We start from the raw sequence: 10,000 nt of genomic DNA, 5'->3' as shown, positions 1-10,000 counted from the left end.
ATATATATATATATATATATGTATATGTATGTATGTGTGTGTATATATATATATATACACATACATGCATACATACATACATACATATATATATATATATATATATATATATATATATATATATATATATATATATATATATATATATATATATACATACATACATACATACATACATATATATATATATATATATATATATATATATATATATATGTGTGTGTGTATGTATATGTAGGTATTTTCTGCGATGAAGGGTGACCGGGTAACCAGGGCATGCAATAAACCCCCCCACCACCACCATCATCACCACCACTGAGGTTGGGGAATATTTCCGAGTGTTCCACCCTTCCCCGTTTTCCGTGAAAAGTGTAGTATTATATGCTTTGACATACGGGGAGTCTGAAAATGAAAATAGTTCCCCCTCCCTACGATATGTACCGTTTTGAAGTAGTTAGTAAGGGCACGAGTAACGTACATATAACTTTAGAAATCATCCTCCAGCAATTTCATCCAGTAGGGACTATCAAAGCTGTCGACTTCGAGGAAAAAGTCGAAATTCCTTTTAAAGTTGGGTAGAAAATTCGACATTCACGACTCTTGAAGCTGACTGAGAGAGTACCGAATTAAGTGAATGTGTATAACAATGTACAACGTCTATCAGTGTGATGTAGGTTTTCTGTCTTTACTGACATCGACTTATCCCCTAAACCTTTCTTGAAGCTTTTCCTTCTCATTAACAAACCGCAAAACGTGTAACTTAAGATTTCATTCGGAGGTTTGTAGTCTCACCAAAAATAACAGCAACAAATGCTGTTTTTCTCCGATCATTTTTCTTCGATCATTGGCTTAATTACACCTTCACTTATAATAACGATACAATTAAATGGCTTTGAATATCACTCGAAAGTGATATTCATTTTCGATATCACTTCAAAGCTGAGAAAATGTGTTCTTATACTGACAAACTAACAGACATGGGTAACAGAAAAAATTTTTCAGAATGTGTCATCTCGCCATTCACTCAAACTCTCTTTACTCTTTTACCCTTTCACTTGTTTCAGTCATTTGGCTGTGGCCATGCCGGAGCACCACCTTTAGTCGAAGATACCGACCCCAGGACTTATTCTTTGTAAGCCTAGTACTTATTCTATCGGTCTATTTTGCCGAACCGCTAAGTTTCGGGGACGTAAACACACCAGCATCGGTTGTCAAGCGATGTTGGGGGGACAAACACAGATTTTATTCAGCTTCGAGCTGTGCAGGTAGTACCGGACTGACATGATGCTTTAACTTAAGTGCCTAATTCAAATGAATCTTAATTATTTCTCATATATATATAGTAATAATAATAGTAATAATAATAATAATACTAATGATATATGAGCATATGCATGTTTACATACATATATGTACATACCTACATCTACATGTATATATAGATGCATATCCGGGTACAAGACGTCAAAAAAGGAACGGGAACATAAACAAAGCACAAAAAACGGACTTTTTTACGGACAACAGAATGAACACATAGGAAAACAGACGAGCCACTTATGGAACTTTTCCTTCATCAGCTGCCTCTATTCTAAACTAGGCGTTTCGAAGATGAGGCAGAACGCGCTCTTAGAATAGCTCTTCCCGCGAAGTGGATTAACTTGCTAAGCGGAGGGTTCCAAAGTAGCAAATAAAAACCAAGACAGGAAAAAATTAAACAGTGAAAACAACATTAAGGGCCGTTAAGCCGAACGCGATGAGATACTGAACGCTGTGATGTGACGAACCTGAGCGGAGAGAGACAGTAGTTCGTCTTGCCTTTATGCTGGGCGAAGGGAGAAAGGAAGAGGTGACCACAGGTCACATGTGATCAACGAGGAGTGGTAGAGAGAGGAAAAGGGAGGAAGTGGAACAAAGGTGAGCGACGAGAGACAGGGAGAATTATGAGTGGCTGTGTGGTAAGTAGCTAGCTTACCAACCACATGTTCCCGGGTTCAGTCCCACTGCGTGGCATCTTGGGCAAGTGTCTTCTACTATAGCCTCGGGCCGACCAAAGCCTTATGAGTGGATTTGGTAGACGGAAACTGAAAGAAGCCCGTCATATATATGTATATATATATATATGTATGTGTGTGTGTGTATGTTTGTGTGTGTGTGTGTGTTTGTCCCCCCAATATCGCTTGACAACCGATGCTGGTGTGTTTATGTCCCCGTAACTTAGCGGTTCGGCAAAAGAGATCGATAGAATAAGTACTAGGCTTCTAAAGAATAAGTCCTGGGGTCGATTTGCTCGACTAAAAGGCGGTGCTCCAGCATGGCCACAGTCGAAAGACTGAAACAAGTAAAAGAGTAAAAAGAGAGTATGTATGTATGCGTGTATGTATGTATGCGTGTATGTATATACATGCGTACATATATATATATATATATATATATACATATATATATGTATATATACGTATATATAAATATATATTTTAAAAGATAAAAATAAAAAGTAGCTCATAAATACCGCCAATGCACATTGATTTCGAAAAAAAAAAAATAACAACAGAAAAAAAGCGTAACCATCTGCTACCGTTTGTTGGCCTAACTTGACGAAAATTTACTAAGACAAATTATATCGACCATTACGATACGTCACATGACGTCATAGCAATGGAGCAAATTGTTTAGTTCCGGAGGAGTAACAAGTGCTTCGTACTGATTTATATACAAATATGTATCTTCCCTTATATGACAGGGGACTATCGCTCTTAGAAAGCTATCGTTTCTGTTTCTTTTTTTTTTTTGCTTCTCTTCCCACTACCACAAACATCAGCACCATGTGTAGAATCACCGCCTCCCCTACTACCACCTCTTCCACTCCAGTTTAGGTTACCAACGTTATACATCCTAAATTTAGAAAAGGGCCAGGCGGGAGGTGGGAGGTAGTTGTCTAAAGAGAGGAACATTATGAGCGGGCGTTTTTTGCGTGGAAAAGCGGTTTATCTTTCGTGACACCGTGTTACGTCACCAGTGTGTCTGTGACCGCGATTTTCTCATTTGTTTCGTTCTTTGAAAATTTGGGCGCGGCTGTGGGAATATTCCAAGGATGAATGTAATGTGCTGTGTGTGTGGGTGCGCGGAAGCTCGTACGTGCGTGTGCGCGTGTGTGTGTGTCTTTGTGCGTGTGCGTGAGTTCCTTGTGTTTGTGCGTATGTATTAGCATATATGTTCTTTTATATGTATGCACATATATATTTATTTATATGCATGTAACTGTGTGGTGAGAAGCTTGCTTCCCAACCACATGGTTCGGGGTTCAGTCCCACTGCGTGACACCTAGGACCGACCGAAGCCTTGTGAGTTGATTTGTTAGACGGAAACTGAAAGAAACCCGTCGTATATATATATATATATATATATATATATATATATAATTGTGTGTTTGTAGCCCACCATCGTCTGACAACCGATGTTGGTGTATTTATGTTCGCGTAACTTTTGCGTTTAGGTTCCAATTACTAATAAGCCACATTTTTAATTTATATATATATGTATATATATATATATATATATATATATATATATATATATATATATATATATATATGTATATATATATATATATATATATATATATATATATATATATATATATATATATATATATATATATATATATGTATGTATGTATGTATGTATGTATGTATGTGTGTGTGTGCATGTGTGTGTATGTGTGTACATATACATATATATATATATGCATATATATTTAGATATTCGTATGTATTCATTCATGTACATTATATATGTATGCATATATGTATATACATACATACATACATACATATATTAATGCATTCCTGAAAAGTGAAATGAGCAACATTGTACGTTTTGTGGAGACGCAATGGCCCAGTGGTTAGGGTAGCGGACTCGCGGTAATAGGATCGCGGTTTCGATTCCCAGACCGGGCGTTGTGAGTGTTTATTCAGAGAAAACACCTAAAGCTCCATGAGGCTCTGGCAGGGGATGGTGGTGAACCCTGCTGTACTCTTCCACCACAACTTTCTCTCACTCTTACTTCCTGTTTCTGTTGTGCCTGTAATTCAAAGGGTCAGCCTTGTCACATTGTGTCACGCTGAATATCCCCGAGAACTACGTTAAGGGTACACGTGTCAGTGGAGTGCTCAGCCACTTGCACGTTAATTTCACGAGCAGGCTGTTCCGTTGATCGGATCAACTGGAACCCTCGACGACGTAAGCGACGGCGTGCCAACAACAACATATGTATTATATATGCACACAAACACACATATGCATATATATGCACATCTATCTATTTTAGAAGCTGTTTATAATAATCATTTCAGGACGGAGCCTTTTCGATAACATCATAGGTTGATAACATTACCTGAGCTATTAAAAGTTTAAATGTTGTTTACGCAATAAATACATGCGTTCATACATACACAAATACAAAAATATATTCATATATATGTTTACACACACAGACACACACACGTAAACTATACATGTAAATACATTCGTGTGTGTGTGAGTACACACATACACACGCACACACACACACACACACACACACACACACACACACACACATATATATATATATATATATAGAGAGAGAGAGAGATAGATAGATATGTATGTATGTATGTATGTATGTAAGCGCAATATAGAGTGGGCGCTTGAGAGGAAGTGCTAAAAATATGAGCAAATTGGACATGCATGTGAGGCACGAGGATGAAAATGTGCAACAGTTTCAATGTCAGTTGGAAGTCGTCCTGTCTCTAGATCTACAATGCCTGCTTAGAAATAGCAACACGTTGACATGCAAAAGTCAGAGAACGTTTCGCTACACATGCGGCAGAAGTATGTGAAAGCATGAGGAAAGCTGAGAAGTGAATATATATCCTCAGCGGGCATAGCTGTGTAGTTAAGAAGCTCGTTTTGCAGTCACTTGCTTTTGAGTTCTGTCCCATTTCGTGGCATCTTGTGCCAGTGTTTTCTACTATAGGTAGACTAATGTCTTGTGAATGAATAAGGTAGACAAGAAGTCGGTGGAAGTCCGTCATATCTATCTATCTATCTATCTATCTATCTATCTATCTATCTATCTATCTATCTACCCATCTATTTATTTATTTATCTATTTGTCTGTCTGTTTGTTTATCTATCTATCTATCTATCTATCTATGTCTGTCTGTCTATATGTGCATCTCTGTGTGTACGTCTATGTGCGCGCTTTTGTGTTTGTTTGTCCCCAACCATCACTTGACGACTGGTGTTGGTTTGTTTATGTCCTTTTAACTTAGCAGTTCGGCAAAAATTACTGACAGAATAAATACCAGACGTAAAAGAAAAAAGTAAGTAGTGGTTCGATTTATTCGACTGAACCCGTCAAGGTGTTGTACCAGCACAGCCGCAGTCCAATGATTGCAACAAGAAAAATAGTATCTACACAAAACATTCGTTTGCTATTTGTTTAGTTGGTTGTAGTTGTTGGTTTCGTAAAGTAATCTCATAAATAGCATGGGTTAAAAGCAAAAAAAAAAAAAAAAAAGTTCGTGGCAGCTTGGGCAAGTGTCTTCTACTATAGCCTCGGGCCGATTAAAGCCTTGTGAGTGGATTTGGTAGACGAAAACTGAAAGAAGCCCGTCGTATATATATATATATATATATATATATATATATATGTGTGTGTGTGTGTGTGTGTGTGTGTGTGTGTGTGTGTGTGTGTGTGTGTGTGTGTGTTCGTGTGTCTGTGTTTGTCCCCCCAACGTCGCTTGACAACCGATGCTGGTGTGTTTACGTCCCCGTAACCTAGTGGTTCGGCAAAAAGAGACCGATAGAATAAGTACTAGGCTTACAAAGAATAAGTCCTGGGGTCGATTTGATTCGACTAAAGGCAGTGCTCCAGCATGACCGCAGTCAAATGACTGAAACAAGTAAAAGAATAAAAGAATAAAAGAATAAAAGAAAAGAATGATACGTATAGGATGGATGGGAAGGAAGCTGGACATTTCAGAGAGGGATAGAATGGACTTGAAATACACAGGAACACGGACATAGATGCGCACACAGATACACACACATACACGCACGCACTCCGCCCCAACAAACGCAAACACGTTGCACAGGAAGATATCTTGAGTCGCTGCTGAACACAACACACTCATCTAACAACAAAATATTTAGCAGCTAGTGACAGCATGAGTTATTGGCATTTAAACTGACAAGGAAAGGACAAGGGAAGAAAGTGGTTACTTTACATATCATGGAAAAATAACGGTTTCAAATCTTGGCAGAAGGCCAGCAGTTTGAAGAGGAGAGATTTAGTCGATTACATCGACTCTTGTGCTTAGCTGGAACTTATTTTAATGACATCCAAAAAATGAAAAAAAATGAATAAAGAATGAAGCGTGCAGTCAACATCGGCGCCATTCGAACTCAGAACGGAAAGAGCTGGAAGAAATGCCGCTAAATATTTTTGTCTGATGTACTAATGATTCTGCGGAGGCGCAATGGCCCAGTGGTTAGGGTAGCGGACTCGCGGTCATAGGATCGCGGTTTCAATTCCCAGACCGGGCGTTGTGAGTGTTTATTGAGCGAAAACACCTAAAGCTCGACGAGGCTCCGGCAGGGGATGGTGGCGAACCCTGCTGTACTCTTTCACCACAACTTTCTCTCACTCTTACTTCCTGTTTCTGTTGTGCCTGTAATTCAAAGGATCAGCCTTGTCACACTGTGTCACGCTGAATCTCCCCGGGAACAACCTTAAGAGTACACGTGTCTGTGGAGTGCTCAGCCATTTGCACGTTAATTTCACGAGCAGGATGTTCCGTTGATTGGATCAACTGGAACCCTCAACGTCGTAAGCGACGGAGTGCCAACAACAACAACAACAAATGATTCTACCCGTCCATACCTATAATGATTATTTCTACCCTAGGCACAAGGCCTTGAAAATTTTTGGGGAAAGGAGATAGTCAATTACATCGACCCTAGTGCGTAAGGAAAAAGTCAACCTCGACGGAATTTGAAGTCAGAACGTAGCGGCAGACGAAATACCTCTAAGCATTTCGCCCGGCGTGTTAACGATCCTGTCAGCTCGCCGCTTTGTCCACACTTATAATAATAACTATTTTAGTCACTGTTTCAGAAAAGTATGGAAATTGATTTGGCATTTCCCAGTATTTCAACGAAGGAATATATATGTTGGTTACTGAAATCAATGTGAGGTGTTATATAGTTGATATAGATATACTCTTTTACTTGTTTCAGTCATTTGACTGCGGCCATGCTGGAGCACCGCCTTTAGTCGAGCAAATCGACCCCAGGACTTATTCTTTGTAGGCCTAGTACTTATTCTATCGGTCTCTTTTGCCGAACCGCTAAGTTACGGGGACGTAAACACACCAGTATCGGTTGTCAAGCGATGTTGGGGGGACAAACACAGACACACAAACACACACACACGTATATATACATACACATATATACGACGGGCTTTTTTTCAGTTTCCGTCTACCAAATCCACTCACAAGGTTTTAGTCGGCCCGAAGCTATAGTAGAAGACACTTGCCCAATGTGCCACGCAGTGGGAATGAACCCGGAACCATGTGGTTGGTAAGCAAGCTACTTACCACACAGCCACTCCTGCGCCTATATGTCTATACACATATAGACATACAAATGTATATAGTATATATGTATATAAACACACACACACATTCATATAAGTGAGTTTGAAGGGGTATATTATTCGGGCGGATAACGTATTGGCTCTCACTTAAGTTTCAGTTAACGGCTAACCACAACAATCAGTATCTAAAGTCAGCGGCTAAAATTTAGTCATTTCGTGAATTCTTCCGATGTGTAATTCCGAGTTCTCTTCGCTGGACAGTAAAAATTGTCTGGAGTGCATATTGATATTAATGATAATAAAGAGTATGGAGACTTGTACATCCACAAAATGTATTTTATAGTTACATACAGCATGTTATAATGACCTACACGTGTTTCCGATGCGGATCCTGATGAAGCAGCACCAACAATACTGCAATGTTGCATTTGCAATAGAGAGTAGTATGCCAACAAAATACTAAAACGCACTCAATGTATTCAGTAATGCCTGCTATGAATGTCTATAGCATGGTGTGATCTTTCGAACCCTGCTTATTATAGTTCCGTCCCTTCACTTATGTCACTAGTAATCTCGTCAAAATAATGAAGATTACGTCTTACATTACCCAGTTCTTTGGAGTCAAAACGTCCTGATTTCCCGTTGGTGGATACTTCTGTGGTGAAATTTCAGGATTTTGGCTTTGCATTTCATTAAGTATGTGATTAATTATTCAAAAGTCCGGGTAGCAGAAACAGTAGTAGGGAAAATGCAGTTTTATTAGACTTTTTCGTTTTGAGCTCAAATACCCGCCAAATCGAAAGCGTTCTTTATTCTTCCGAGATCAATAAAATACAAGTACTAAGTTCGGTTGAGCCGACTGTTTCTTTAGCAAAATTTGTGCTTTGTCTCTACATTTTAAAATTCATTATCATAAAGTTAGTTAAGGGGGCGAGCTGGCAGAATCGTTAGCACGCCGAGCGAAGAGCTTAGCGGTATTTCGTCTGCCACTATGTTCTGAGTTCAAATTCCGCCGAGGTCAACTTTGGCTTTCATCCTTTCAGGGTCGATGAAATAATTATCAGTTACGCACTGGGATCGATATAATCGACAAGTCCCCTTTCCCCCAAATCTTCAAGACCTTGTTCCTAGAGTAGAAATAATTACTATAATGTTACTTATAAAGTATTGTTACCAATCTGTAGTAGTTCATTCAAAAGAATGCTAGTGGAAACGTATGGAAAATCATTTGACATTTCCATAGGTAGCTACGACGGTGCAGATGTGTAAGGCCCATTTTTCCTGATTAAATAGGTAAGCGACAATAGTTGCGTGACCTGTATAGAGATGGCTGTCTAATGATTTTTTAGATCTGGAGCCAATATAATCAGGAAATAAATCATAACCACCTTGATCGAGTTTAATATGAAAATAGCAACAGAAACAAATTCCGAAACACTAAATTTCTGGATATAGCGATAAGCCTAGCATCAGATTTTTAAGAATCGTATATAAAATCTAAGAAGCAACTTAGATATCCATTTCATGAATAGTTGAAACTTGAGGAGTTACTAACTACCCAAATTTTAACTATTCATCAAATGTTATTTTGCAACCAGCTATTGCAATAATCAGACACATAGGCAGCGCCTTTTCTGATGAAGCCACTTTTCACAGAGCAATGAACAAGTGTAATCAGATGCACTTCTGTAGCCACTTCAGAATCAATATATAAAACTATTGTAATTTGATTGAAACATAAAAGTTTGAAGAAAAAAAAAAAAACCCTTAAGCAATGCAGGCAAGAAATTGGCCTGAATTTATAAGGCAAAGACGTTGTTTAATAACCCTAAAACATTTCGGGAAAGATTCTCTTTTGAAACAGAAGAAAGGAGATAATCAAAGAGTTCGGAGAAATGTGCAACCGGCAGGGCAGTCTAGTGAGTTTTGACGTCACAAAAAGTTAGAATGGCTTGCCGATAACACATTTCTCTGAATTCTTTGATTACGAATCTTCTCTGAAATATTATGAGATCATTAAACGACCTATGTAAGGTAATATAATATTTTTCTCTATTTTCATTTATTGCCATTACTTTACACATTTTACCTGGTTTTTGCAAACATTTATATCATTTACAATCGAATACAATTAACCCATTACGAAAAAAAGAAAAACCCGCAAAAACCCTCCGTACTAGGGAAACGGATGCAGTTTGGAATATCCACCATTTAGCAATGAAATCATAACTGGCATTATGAAACGGCTCTCTTTATTCAATAAAAACTCGCTCAAAAATAACAAATTTTCTAAATTATTCGACAAAAATTATATAAAATCCAGTAATTCTAAAAACTCTTCTACAAAAGAAAATG

The sequence above is a fragment of the Octopus bimaculoides genome, chromosome 11 (genome assembly GCF_046866305.1).
Source record: "Octopus bimaculoides isolate indiv1 chromosome 11, ASM4686630v1, whole genome shotgun sequence".
Taxonomy (NCBI): domain Eukaryota; kingdom Metazoa; phylum Mollusca; class Cephalopoda; order Octopoda; family Octopodidae; genus Octopus; species Octopus bimaculoides.
This window is presented reverse-complemented; position numbering follows the sequence as displayed.